The 14,382-nt window shown below is 33.9% G+C and overlaps 1 protein-coding gene across 5 annotated transcripts in view; it reads left to right on the top strand.

Annotated features, from left to right (window-relative positions):
• LOC140445278 (octopamine receptor beta-2R-like) overlaps positions 1-14,382 on the top strand; it is a 1,072,317-nt gene that overhangs the window by 46,354 nt on the left and 1,011,581 nt on the right. The window contains exon 1 of one of the 5 annotated variants that reach the window (XM_072537206.1): positions 1,440-1,480. The exons of the other annotated variants lie outside the window; for them this stretch is intronic. The gene's annotated coding sequence lies outside the window, so the exon portion shown is untranslated. Of the gene's footprint in view, positions 1-1,439; positions 1,481-14,382 lie in introns of those variants that run through there. 5 annotated transcript variants of the gene reach the window in all.

A 14,382-nucleotide genomic window follows, 5' to 3' on the forward strand; every position in this document is an offset into this window, starting at 1 on the left:
AATTTTCTGTGTCTTATTATTATTAATGTCTTGTTATTTAATATGGTGATGAATCAAATAATTCACGAAGTAAGAACCGGATACCATATGAGAGCGCATAAAATCACGATACCGATGATGCAGCTCTAATTGTTGATAACTAAGATAACCTACAAAGGCAGCTCCACACCTTCAATATCACAGCAAACCAACTAAATATGAGAATATCAGTAGAAAAAAACTAAATGTATAGTGATCAGTAAAGAGCTGAGTAAATGAAAACTAGAAATAGACGGCAAAATTGTAGAACAAGTAATGAAATTCAATTACCTAGGAGTAGAGATCACTAGTAACAGGAATATAAGAACAGAGACCACAAGGCAAGCATCAAAAGGGGCAAGAGTAAGTGGTTGCCTCCGAGAAAACATATGGAGAAACAAATATCTGAATACATCATCCGCAAAGGCCAGGACCTGGCTTCTGTTTTCATAAATCATACCGTTTGCTCCTTTTGTACTCTATTTTATTATTGCTTTTAGCAAGAAGTTGAAGAGTATTTTGGACAGCGGATCTCCCTGCTTCAGGCTCCTTCTTACTTCAAATTTTCCTGATAAAATTTGTTCTTTGCTTACTCTATTGTCGGTCTTCATTAAGGTTATTTTTAGTAGTCTGCTCATCTTCCACCAAAATTCCAAGTACTCAGGAACTTCATTCCAAGGAATATCATTGCTGCCTGCACTTTTATTGTTTTTCGTGCTATATATGATTATTCTTATTTCTACACGGTGGGAGTCTCCATTGTTTCTACCGTGTCGTTCACTTCTCCTACCACTTCCACTGCTTCTCATCATTTTTATTCGGTTCTTTATTAAACAGCTCTCCAAAATGCTCTTGCCATCTACCTAGCTTCCCCTGCTTATCTTTTATTAGATGCCCTTAATTACTCTTGTAGTAATTCTCATATAACCGATCAATATATTTAATATTAGCTTGAAGCAGCTGAAATTGTTGAACCCATTGTCACTTATTTATATACAGAAATAATCGTAAAACTAATTAAAAGACTAAAAATTATGCAGAACATATTTACACCGCTAGATAAAAAAACCTTAATATGTAAAATCATTTATATTCAACCTTCATTTGGTAAAAACTCGACTATGTACGTATTAAATATTCATAAAACCTTAAAAAATCCACCGTACTCAGTTGGTGCGCTGATTATAAATTCGTAATTTTTTTAACTAGCCACTTTTTGATTTAGTGGAATCTACGCCTCGCGTTTTCTAGAAATTTGACAACTGAAATTTTTAAAAAGTGATCAGTGCACGCACAACAGCAGATACTTTTATCTAGTGTCAGTGTTTTTTGCAAACACGAACTCAAACAATACAGTTTTTAAACGCGGACTAAGGTAGTGCCTTTGTGAAATATTAGTGTTAAGTTTAGAAAGTTGGTTCAGGGGATTGCGTCAGAAATTTTAATTCTTTCCAAAATTAATGTGAGTAAAATTTTGTTTCAACTATCTATGTGATATATGTCCGTTAACTCAATAAGTACCGGTATTAGCTAATAATTCAACAACTTTTTGGCAACATTCTATAATTTTTATTTAAAAGGTTTTGTAACGTTCTACACTGGTTTTAATACTTCTTTGGATTGTAAATGGTAAATTGCAGATAAAGAGAGATCTTATATGTATTTCCTTTGCTTGATCCCAATTTGAGTTAACTGTTGTTCCCAAGTAGATGTACGAATCCACGTGTTCAATTCTTTCATTGTCTAATATCAGTTGCTGTGGTGGTTGTTGGGTTTTGCTTACTAACATCCATTTGGTTTTTGTGAGCCATGTTCCATTAGTAAAAATAGTAAAAATTTTCAATATGCAAATCGTTTTTCCTTAAGCATTTTTTGGTAGAGTATTAGACGTTGAGTTAGCTCCTCTGCGTTATAATAAAAACTATTGCAAGAAAACCCAGCAGCAGTCTCGAAAGCAACAGATGGAACGGTAATATACACTGTGTGTCAGCCAAATGGAATAAATTAGGTAATAAATAAATGAGGAAGTATTCGAAAAAACGGTCGAACACGACGATTAGTATTTATAGTTGTGCATTTTTTTCCATAAAAACTTTTTATACGGGGTGTATCATTTAATGGTGGCTAATACCAACTTGCTTATTTTAAAGAGAATACCCTGTATATTAATTCATTTTTAGATTCCTCAGATCATTTTAGACATTTTTTAAATACAATGTCCCATATCTATCTTCGGAAATATTAAGTAAAACGCAGAAATTCACATTTAGAAAAGAAAATGATCTATTTACCGAAAGTCGCTACAACATATTCAAAAACTTCTAAATAATAAAAATCTAAACAATAATGTCAATTTAGGTGATGTTTAAAATGCTCCCCACGAACATCTTGGCAACACCCTAACTGTGAATAGAAATTTCTTCTAAAGTTACTCAATATCTCAGATGTGATCGATCTAATCGCAAGAGTTATTCGTCTTTGTATGTCAGCTAAGTCAATGGGTTTAGTTTTGTATACAATACTTTTCACATATCCCCATAAGAAAAAGTCTAATGGCGTCAAATCGGAGGATCGTGGTGGCCATTCTATCGATCATCGCCTCTCTATCCACCGAGTTGGAAATATTTGGTTGAGGTACTAACGGACATGGATTTGGTAGGGGGGTGGTGCTCCATATTGTTGAAACCATATCATATTCGCTGCAACTTGTGGGTACCCTGGATCAGGATACAAGTTGACCAACGCTGGCACTACATTATTTTGGAGCAATGCCAAATAATTGTTGCCATTCAAATTGTCATCTATGAAAAAGGGACCTATGATCTGATCTTCAATAATTCCTGCCCACACGTTAAGTTTCTCAGGGTATTGAGTAATACCTTCTCTTATCCAGCGAGGATTTGCCCTGGACCAATAGCGGCAATTTTGCCGACTAGCATGACCGTGAAGAGTCAAGGTGCACTCATCAGAAAACAAAACATGTTCTAATTGTATCACATTGCTGTCTAACATTGCCATCATTTGTTCACAAAAATACGTTCTCTTGTCAAAATCATCTTCCATGAGCTCCTGAGTGTGTATAATTTTATAGAGATGCATTTTGTTTTCTTGTAATATTCGAATAACCGATGAATAGCTAATATCCAGTACTAAGGCTGCTTTTCGAACAGATGTATGTGGGTGTTCCTCAAACTCAAGCATAACAGCCAATTTGGTATCCTCACTTATTGTATTGGCAGCTTCTTTTTTATCTTCCTAACATGGCCCAGCTCGTGGAATTGCTTCTCTATTTTACTAATTGTCCCTTGATTTATGTGCGGCAAATCAGGAAATTATAATAAACGAGCTACTTCCATTTGCGTTCGTGTCTTACCTTCACAGCCAATCGTCTGTACAATTGTAATTTTGTGCATTTCTGGCTTGCGGTTAATGAAATTCAAACGACTATAGCACTGTCAACTACTTTTGTCATGGAACAATAAAATATTGTCATTTTAAACCAAAGTAAGCAATTTTTTGTTTTTTTTATTTTGTTTTTATGTCAATAAAAAGGAATGCTTAAATAGTTTTTGCTTGGCAGTGGTAGCGACTTTCGACAAATAAATAATTTTCTTTTCTAAATGTGAATTTTTTGCATTTTACTTAATATTTCCGAAACAGTCAAAGATCGGTATAGGACAATTTATTCAAAAAATGTCTAAAATGATCAGAGGAATCTGAAAATTAATTAATATATAGGATGCTCTATTTAAAATAGGCAAGTCGGTATTGGTCACCGTTATCTGATACACCCCGTATAAAAAGTTTTTATGGAAAAAAATGCGCAACTATAAATACTAATCGACGTTTTTGACCGTTTTTTTCGAATACTCCCTCATTTATTTATTAGCTAATTTATTCCATTTGGCTGACACACAGTGTATACAAAAGCTATAGCAAAGTAAGATGCAATTTTCGAAATGCAAAATCTAAATATTGGTACTCACAAAAACAAAAAGAAATGGGTATAGAAATAATTGTTATCTACATCCATATATACAGTCTACCTTCAGAAGATCAAAAAGCAAAAAAATAGCAATAGCAATTAACAAAAAAATAAAATTAAAACAAAACATAACTCACTGAGGAACCATAGTTAAAGATTTAATAAAAGTATATCTCAATATCCGGAACCATCAATTCACTCTCTATACTCTATATCAAACGATTAATAAAACATAAAAGACATATTTATTGAAAACCGAAATGAAGAAATGACGGAAACTGGTACGATATGAAATATAATTATATTAGGAGATTTCAGTAAAAAAGAAAAGTTTTTTAGGTAAAAAAGGAAAAAACTTTTTCTTTAGGCAAAAGAAAAGTTAACAGAAATAAACGGAAAAACAAAACACCATGGTACGACGAAAGGGTAAAAACACTAGCAAATGAAAAGAAACAAGCTTTCCTGACATACAAAGGAGTGAAGACACCGGAGGCACCAGAAGACTACGTGAGAATCAGGAATAGAGTAAACTAAGAAATAGATAATATCAAAAAAGAACACTGGGAGAAATTTACCAAAGATATGGAATACGACCTCTATGGATCCCAGAAAAAGGTGTGGAAGATGATAAGGAGACAAAAAACAGAAATAAATGAATTTGTACGCATAGATAACATTACGGAGGAACAATGGACTGAGCATTTCACGAAATTATATGGAGAAGGAGAAGAAGAGATCAGAGAAATAATCATTAACGAAACTCACGATAGAGTACTAATATCAGAAGAAGAGCTACAAGAACGAATAAAAAAATTAAAAAACAGAAAAACACCTGGTCCTCATAAGATAAACAATGAACTGCTAAAATATGGAGGAACAACACTACGCAAATGGCTCCTAAAATTATTCGTCGATATAATAAATACCGGAGTAGTACCAGCGGAATGGAAGGAAAGTCTCCTGCTACCGATACTTAAAAAGGGAGGCTCGAGAAATTCTGAAAATTATAGAGGCATTAGTCTGATGAATAGTACATTAAAATTGTTAACGGCAATCATAAAAGATAAAATCGAGGAAAAAGCGAACATGGCAGATGAACAACAAGGCTTCCGGAAGAACCGCAGCACAATAGACGAAATTTTTATTATCAGACAAATAATAGAGATGTCTATTGAATATGGAAAACCAGCATACATGTGCTTTGTAGATTTAGTACTTTTGACAGGGTAAAGCGAAATGACATCTTAAATTTATTACAAGCTGAACAAATAGACCATCAGATAATAAGGACAATTAATGAAATTAACAAGAACAACAAGACCAGAGTTATAATGCCAACAGGGGAAACAGAATGCATAGAACTAAAAGGAAGAATCCGCAAAGGAGACTCGCTCAGCCCATTGTTATTCAACATGGTGATGAATCAAATAATTCACGAATTGAGAAAACGACACGGATACCACATGGGAGCGCATAAAATCACAATACTATGCTATGCCGATGATGCAGTACTAATTGCTGATAACGAAGATAACCTACAAAGGCAGCTCCACACCTTCAATATCACAGCAAACAAACTTTATATGAGAATATCAGTAGAAAAAACTAAATGTATAGTCATCAGTAAAGACCCGCGTAGATGCAAACTAGAAATAGACGGCAAAATTGTAGAACAAGTAATGAAATTCAATTACCTAGGAGTAGAGATCACGAGTGAAAGGGGTATAAGAACAGAGACCACAAGGCAAGCATCAAAAAAGGCAAGAGTAAGTGATTGCCTCTAAGAAACCATATGGAGACACAAATATTTGACCACGGAAAGTAAAATGAATGTATACAAGACAACAGTAAGACCAATCCTATCATATGCAGCGGAGACAAGGACCGATACAAGAAAGACGAAACAGCAAATTAACAATATCGAAATGAAAGTATTAAGATCAATAGTGGCCAAACTGGAACGAACATGTAAACCGAATGGGGCCAGATAGATTAGCGAACATCTGTAAAAACAACAAGCCGTAGATAACAACAATCCTAGTCGCGCGAAGAAGAAGAAGAAGAAGAAGATTTCAGTAGCAGACTGAAAAAGAAAAATCTATCAACATTATGAAAGAGTATCGAAAATATATTCGACAAAGACTTATAGACGCATGTGACTAGAACGAATTACGAAATATTAATGAGTTTGACAATCATAGATATATACTGGCCCCAAGTTCTTAAATCAATAAAAAACCATTTTAAAGAAATTATATCAACTCTAGACTATAAGGCATGTCCCTAAAGTTTTCGGAAAAAATAAATATGTTTTTTCTAATTGTAAATTAAGTTTGTTTTATTAACTAAATACAGTAAATTAAGTCTACATATTTAAGGTTTATAATACATTTTTATAGAACAGAAAGAGGTCCGTGAACTTCGATGGCACGTAAATTTGTTCTTGCATGTGCAATAAGCCTTTGGACTGTTTCGAAGTCGATCTCACGAAATTTTTGCAAAATTCTTTGCCTTAGCAGTTCCTCATTTTGGGCTTCCCAGCTATTAATATACACTACTCGACTCAAAACAGCCCAAAACTTCTCTGTAGGCCTCACTTGAGGCACATTTGGATGGTTGTCGCGCTTGGGAACAAAATTTATATTTTGAGCAGTTAATCAATCTGTCGTTCTCCTGGCGTAAAGGCATGACGCCAGGTCGAGTTAAAATATAATTTTATCATAAGGGTGATGAGTATTTATAAACTGAACAAGCCTTGTAAGACACCTATTGAAATATTAGCTTCTGAGGTGGCACAGCATAACAAAATTTTATCGGCAAATTTCACTTTTCTTAAATCTAACTTCGTCCGGTGCATATTGTACATTGCGTGTATGAAATCCGTCGTTGCCCTTTATTTAATAATTGTATAAAGTAAAATACTTTTCATCATCAATAATAAAAAATTTACCAGGAAAATGATTACGTCTCAATGTGCAGCAACTTCTAGGAATTTTTTCTAACTTCTAACTGGTGTGTACTAAGGAGCTTTTTTCTTTTACATCGTTTTAAATTACTTCTAGAGATTGTTCTACTTACAGTCATTCGCGAAACATTATATCTTCAGCCAACATTTCGCAAAGATTTTCCTAATTGGTTCTCCATAGTCTGAATTATTAATCTCTGTTTCCGAGCACGAGTTAAAACTCTTAGTCTTCCACCTTTCGCCAAATTAAGGCATGTTATATCATTTTCGCACTCTTTAGTTGTCTGGTAAATCGTTTACACAGAAATATTTTGAGCACTAAAAATGCTTAAAATATTGCGTTTTGGTACATGTCCAACTAAACAATAAATATTTTGACGAATATTAAATTTGTACATCTTAACAAACAGTATTTGTTAAAACTGACAATGTTTATATCGTTTAAGTTGTTTACTAACTTTGGTTTTCAATGGCAACTTGATCCAATGCTTCCTATCAATAACACTTTTAAATCTAAAATTTTCCTAAACCTTTAGGGACATACAGCGGCACTAATTCTTTAAAGTATGATTTCCTTTACAAAATATTTTTAACTGACATTTTTTTCGTTTTTGAATAGTGACAATGCGTGTTGGTAGAACCGGTGTTGCTGAATGTAGTACAAGATTTCGAGAGGCAAAGTATGGAGATCGTAATTTTTCGCACAGCTAAAGAATAAACTCACGTCGACTGAATCTACTTCCAGTTACTTCTTTACAAATAATCATCCATTTATTGCTCCTAAGTCAAAAATGTTAAAAGACGTGCATAGACCATGGACAGACAGATAAAGCAGAAAATTATGCTTCAATAAGGAACAGCAGAAAGTAAAGAAAACTATGCAACCTCACGCCGAGAAACAAGAAAGTTAATTAGAGAGAAAAAAAGAAAGTACGAGCAACAGAAATATGAAGAAATGGAAAGGAATAGGCAACAGTCAAATAGTCGAGCATTTTACAAATCAGTGTCAAACGAAAAGTAAGGCTTCAGACCTAGATGCGTGTCTGTACTCAGAAAAAATGATGAATTAATAATGAATGAAAAATAACTGCTCCAAACATGGCAAGAATATTTCAAGACTTTACTAAACATACATCAAGAGGAAGAACATGGAGAAAATATATATTTTGGGGTGGACCTACCAGTAGAGGACCCCAAAATAGATGAAACATTGCAAGCAATTAACAAATTGAAGAACGGAAAAGCTCCAGGCTCTGACAATATAATTTCTGAATTCCTTAAGTATGGAGGAGAAACTCTACGTAGACAAATACACAAACTAATAACACTTATATGGAACGAAGAGAAAATACAAACAAAATGGCACGAAAGTGTAATAATCCTGATCCATAAAAAGGAAGACAAAACCAAGTGCTCTAATTATAGAGGCATCTCCGTACTTAATACGGCATTATAAAATCTTATCAAACATCCTATTAAGTAGGCTGACACCGTTTGTAGAAAATTTCATGGGGGAATACCAAGCCGGTTTCAGAAAACATAGATCGACCATCGATCAGATCTTCACTCTAAGACAGCTGCTTGAAAAAGGATGGGAATTCAATAGAACTATCCATAATCTCTTCATAGATTTCCGGCAAGCGTACGACAGCGTTAAAAGGGATCAGATGTGGAATGCAATGGCAGAACTTTCAGTTCCAAAAAAACTTATCCAGCTTGTTATGTGTGAATAGCTGTAGATCCAGAGTAAGGATAGGTAACAAACTCTCAGAATCTTTCGAAATAAGCAATGGCCTGAAACAAGGAGATGCGCTGTCACGTCTCCTCTTTAATATCATCCTGGAGAAAGTAGAAAGAGCAGCACACCTTAAAACAGAATTACTGACAGTAAATGGACCAAAATTATTACTAGCATACGCAGATGACATTGACATTGTGGGAAACACTGTCACCATTGTAAAGGAGACTTTTAATAAATTGGAGGTAGAGACAAAGAAAACGGGTTTAAGGGTAAACGAAGAGGAAACCAAATACATGTGCATCAACAGACAAAAGGGACGAGATAGAATAGGGCAAAATGTGACAATAGATCCATATAACTTTGAAAGAGTGGAGAGATTTAAATATCTCGGAGCAACAATCACTGCAGATAACGATATCGCGGAAGAGATTAAAGGAAGAATTCAGGCAGCAAACAGATGTATTTACAGCCTCCACAATACTATTAAATCTAAAAGCCTAACACGAACATCAAATATTAGAATATATAAAACGGTGATTAGACTGGTGCTCATGTATGGGTGTGAGACGTGGACCCTGACCAAAGAAACTGAAAGAAAACTTAGATATTTTGAGAGAAAAATTCTCAGAAGAATCTTTGGGCCTTATCACGACATTAATAGCAACCAATACCGAATGAGAACAAATTCTGAGATCAAGCAGATGTATATAGCGAGCGATATAGTCCAAGAGATTAAATCCCAACGTCTTAGATGGGCTGGCAATGTCCATAGACTCCCTAATAACCGCCTTGCCAAAATAATATGGGAGGAAGCTCCCACAGGAAGAAGACCCTTAGGACGTCCACGAATGCGAAGGAGAGATATTATATGGTCAGATCTAAGAACAATGGGGCTGCCCACTGACCCAACTATTATGGACGACCGTTCAAGATGGAATCAAGTTGTGCAGTCAGCCAAAACCCACCCCGGGTTGTAGTGCTACGAGAAGAAGAAGAAGAATAGACCATCGTCTTAAGCAAATTTTGTAGTATAGAGACGCGCCATTTGGTCCACTACATCAACTCCATATTTGGTTTAATTATAAAACCTTACTGTTTTAGGAAGTTTTTTTTCCAACCATAGCAACATTCACTGAATAATGTAACAAGTTCAACAAAAGCGCATTTTTGTGATTATTTCCTTGATATGCAGTAAGTGTTATTTTTTTGTTGTTCTGAAATATATGGGTAACATACAGGAAGTACAAAGGAACTTTCTTTCTGTTGTAGTTCAAGGTACCCACAAGACTTGCTGATTTCTTTGGCAATACCTACCTTGGCTCATTTTATCGATGTGAAGTAGTTATATGTCAAAATATTTTTGCTCTTTCCCAGTTGATTTTCTCTTATCCGCAAAACAACGTGTACACCAACACTTGTATCTGTATTGCCTGGATGGTCAGTACTAGTATAAGGGTAACCATTTACAATATATTTGATTCCAAGCAAGCCAAAATCCAAAATTTTATGCCAAACTTATCCGGTTTATTTAATATGTATTGTGTGAGCTGGCACCTGGTTTTAGAAGACAGTAGTTGTTCGTCCATAGTAAGGTTTATTCCCGGTTTGTAACATGCACCACTATTTTCTATAAATACATTCCAAACCGCAGAGGCTAGAGTGAATTTGTCGGTTTTAAATCGTTCAGATTTCATTTGCTTAGCGTCAAATATTAAATATTTTCTAATATTTATTTAAAAATCCCCTATAAATGGTATATAATTAAAACATTTAATCGGGTTACATCACAAAACGTTTTCGGAATCTATATTCCATCATTAGTGTGTCTAAGTGAACATGTTTTGAGCCACTAAATATTTGGGTAAAAACCCGTTAAATATTTTTGATTTGATAAGTTACATTATTAGATCTTATATGCTATGATGTTTAAGTTACAATTAGGATTAATAACATTTCAACGTAAGACTCGACTGGAGGTTGCTGGTCCTGAGACAAATTGTTTACGAGGACTTGTTGATAGCAACTGTTGCAACTGTTGAATCTGTAACAACTGTTGTAGCAAAAGTTCATAAGTTGCAAGATAATGTAACAGCATATCATTCACACCTATTGTGAATACTTCTGTCACTCAAATTACTCAAACGCTTTGTTTTTTTAACTAACGGATCTCGTAAAAGTCGAAACTGAAAAAAAAACTGTTACAAACGTACAAACAATATTGATGAAATATCATAACAGTTGAATGACAATCAAATCAATGTCAGTATGTATTATATTTGATAGTTTTTTATTTACATCAATCATTTTGTAGAGATCAATGATTAATTATCTGAACAAGTAACTGAAACAGCACATTGTCTAATGAATTGGATAAAAAAAATGGCTTCATAATATATAGGCCAGTAAAAAATTAAAAACCAATTAAAATGTTCTTATTTGGAAGAATGTCGAGAAGTAACTGGGAAACAATCCAATAGTAACGCAGATATATTCACCGTTAAAAATTACTTCTTCTTAATGAGGCTAAATACTATATATTCAAATTCGATATGAACATACCAAACAATTTAAATTATTTCATAAATTTCATTATAGACAAAACTTCTTATATATGGATGAAGAAACCAATAGCTTTAGAAGCTTAAGCCTTCATTAGGTTTTGTTCAATTATTATAGACAAAACTTTTTATATATGGATGTAGAAACCAATAGCTTTAGAAGCTTAAGCCTTCATTAGGTTTTGTTTAATTCTTTCTGACCGGTGCTAGGTTTTTCCAATCTTGAATCCTCAACAATTTAAGATCTTCTTTTCTGGACTCCATCCGTTTCTTTTGGGAGCGTCATTATTTATTTTTGTACCCGCCTCATTGTTTATTAGTTATTTGCAAGTTCTTCCTTCTTCCATTCTTTCTATGTGAGCCATTTTAGTCTTGTTTTTTTATTTCCATATATTTGCATCAATTCGTTATTGGTTCTTCTTCACCAGACATAACGCAAACTAGAAGAACGATCGGCTGTCTAAACAGTTCACTATGAAGTCAAGAAATATGGAAAAGAAGGAAAGATAATATATAAAATTCTTATTAAAAGTAATCTAATATAACGAACAGAAACTTGGAGAATAGAGTTAGATAAAGCTGGATACAGTCGAAATAGACGTTTTCGGGAGGTTATTTGGAGTATGCGCAGATACTATTTACTATTTACTAATTTATTGACAGCAGATTTTTTTTTGAACCTATTCTCTATCATTTCATTGTTGGATGTAGGTCTCCCTCAGTTCTCTCCATCTTATCCTATCTTGAGCTGTTCTCTGCCATGTGGGACCTCCTTGTTTCCTGATGTCATCTTTCCACCTCATCTGTGGTCTGCCTCTTGATCTCTTTGCATTGTATGGACGCCACTTTCCGATGACATTGTTCCATCGTCCGTCTTGGAGACGTTCATTGTGTCCAGCCCATTTCCATTTCAGTTTTGCTGCTTGTTCTATCGCGTCTACTGTCTTTGTTCTGGTTCTGATTCACTGGTTATGTTTTCTATCTCTAAGTGATATACCCAACATGCTCTCGTTGATTATAATATGTAAAGCACTTACCATACAATCATTCTTTACGTTCCTTTTGCATACGAAGTAGGACCTAAATCCTGTCGACAAATACTGTGCTGAAAGGCACAGTATAATGACAGTAACCTTGTTGCTTGTTGACCTCTGTAATACCTGACCAATAAAATTTTTTAACTCATCTGAAGCATCAGATTCACTTGAATCACTATTTTATAGTCTTACGTGTTCTTCACCGTCTGACTCATTATTTTCTTTAAACTCAGATTATCCCCCCGAAACATATTCTTCTATTTTTCATATGTCTTTAAGAAGTTCAAGTTCTGATAGTACTATCTCTTTCCAGATTTTATTGTTTTATTCCAATCCATTACTTTTTGCTTTCAGCTTTTTTATACAGTTTTATAAACTGCAAATTACATTTCAACTTCGAACTACATTAAAAACCAGCGTTTTTCAGTTATTTAAAATAAAATATGGAGTCTCTTTCCGTAAGCAATAACTTTCATGAATATTTACATGAACCCTAATGAATAAATTCAAAGATCCATGAACTCATTAAATTTACGCATAACTCTGTTTTGGGACAAAAAGCACATACCTGCTTTTACTGTATACTCGGATGTTATGAGAATTTCACATTCTCTCTCCGACTGAATAATAACTATAAGGACACGTGTAACAAAAAGTATGGAATAGGGGAATATACTTTAAAACATTTCCTGACGATTCCTTATTATACGTTTGTATATATTTTCTTTCCTTTTTTATATCATTACATACTACAGTGACTATACCACGTGTTCTGATATTGATTAATTATGAAAAGTCTTTTGGTTCTGTTAAACTTGAAATGATTTACTTAAAATTTATTTCGAAATAATAATTGTTGTTGGAATTATATTTTGACGTTTCGACTTCGTCAGAATATCATTCTCAAAAAAAATCCATAGTTACAAAACTATAGTTGTTCAGGTGAAACATATTAGGCCAGCAAAGAGCATATCAAGTTTTTGAAGGTTCTTAAAGGTATATGAGGGATAGCTGATGACAAATCCTTAAACAACTACAGATGATTTTGCTTCGCTTTTTTTTAAACAATCATAAAAAGTAAAAAAATCATTTTTTGTTTATAAAACGTTTCTTATACATTTTAGAAAAAAATAATTCAAATAAAAGTTGTAAATCATAAAAAGTTTTGCGAGTTTCTAACCCAGGCATTACAAGCGCCAATATAATGTTGTAATACGCGCACTGTAAAATCGACCGTATACATAGTTTTGGTTAAATTAATAAAAAAAAACAAGTATAGCTTGAACATAAACCAAAAATATTTTATTTTAAACTTACGTTACAATTTTTCCTTTCTTGTTGGCTTTTATAGCATTCAGTACAAAGTACGAACGACGTACGACGTAACTTTATACTGGCTATGTTGTGTAGATACCTCCGAGATGTCCAATACTTTTTTTATACGACTTCTCATAGTTACTGGTAACCAATAACCATAACCATTTCCCGACGACTTTCAAGTTTCTGTGTTATGAGACTCATTGCTAATGATTTCAAAAATTTTGGCGAGTACTATGAGTATTGTTATTTTTGTTAGCAACGATAATGCTAGAGGCAATCGGTAACTTTTTTTGTGACACAGAGAAAGTTCCTTTTAGCTGATTAACGGTATCAACACCTCCCTTTGTTGCATTGTAAAATGTAATCATTATTGGCTTGTATGAATCGCCAGTTTCTGAATCAATCACCTCTTTGTAATGCATTTTTGATACAAATAATGTAACTGTGTTGTTATGCTTGGGCTTATAGGATACCAAAGTAATGTTTTCGGTGAAACCAAAAATGCTTTACGGTAAAAATCTCAGGAAATTCTTTTTTAATGTTGCTAATTGTGCCAGTTACAGTTAGTTTGTGTTTTTTTGGCAAATCTTAGGTTAAAATTATTGACGTAAACCAATTATCGAAAGTTACATGTCTTCCAGTTCCAGAAATTGGTTTAATTAATCTTTGTACGACTGAAGACGCGCTATTGTCAACTTTATAGGGCCCATCTGGTTGAGTCCCAACATACACCTCTAGATTATAGGTGTATGTATATG

Source organism: Diabrotica undecimpunctata, chromosome 7 (genome assembly GCF_040954645.1).
Source record: "Diabrotica undecimpunctata isolate CICGRU chromosome 7, icDiaUnde3, whole genome shotgun sequence".
In the NCBI taxonomy this organism is placed as follows: Eukaryota; Metazoa; Arthropoda; class Insecta; order Coleoptera; family Chrysomelidae; genus Diabrotica; species Diabrotica undecimpunctata.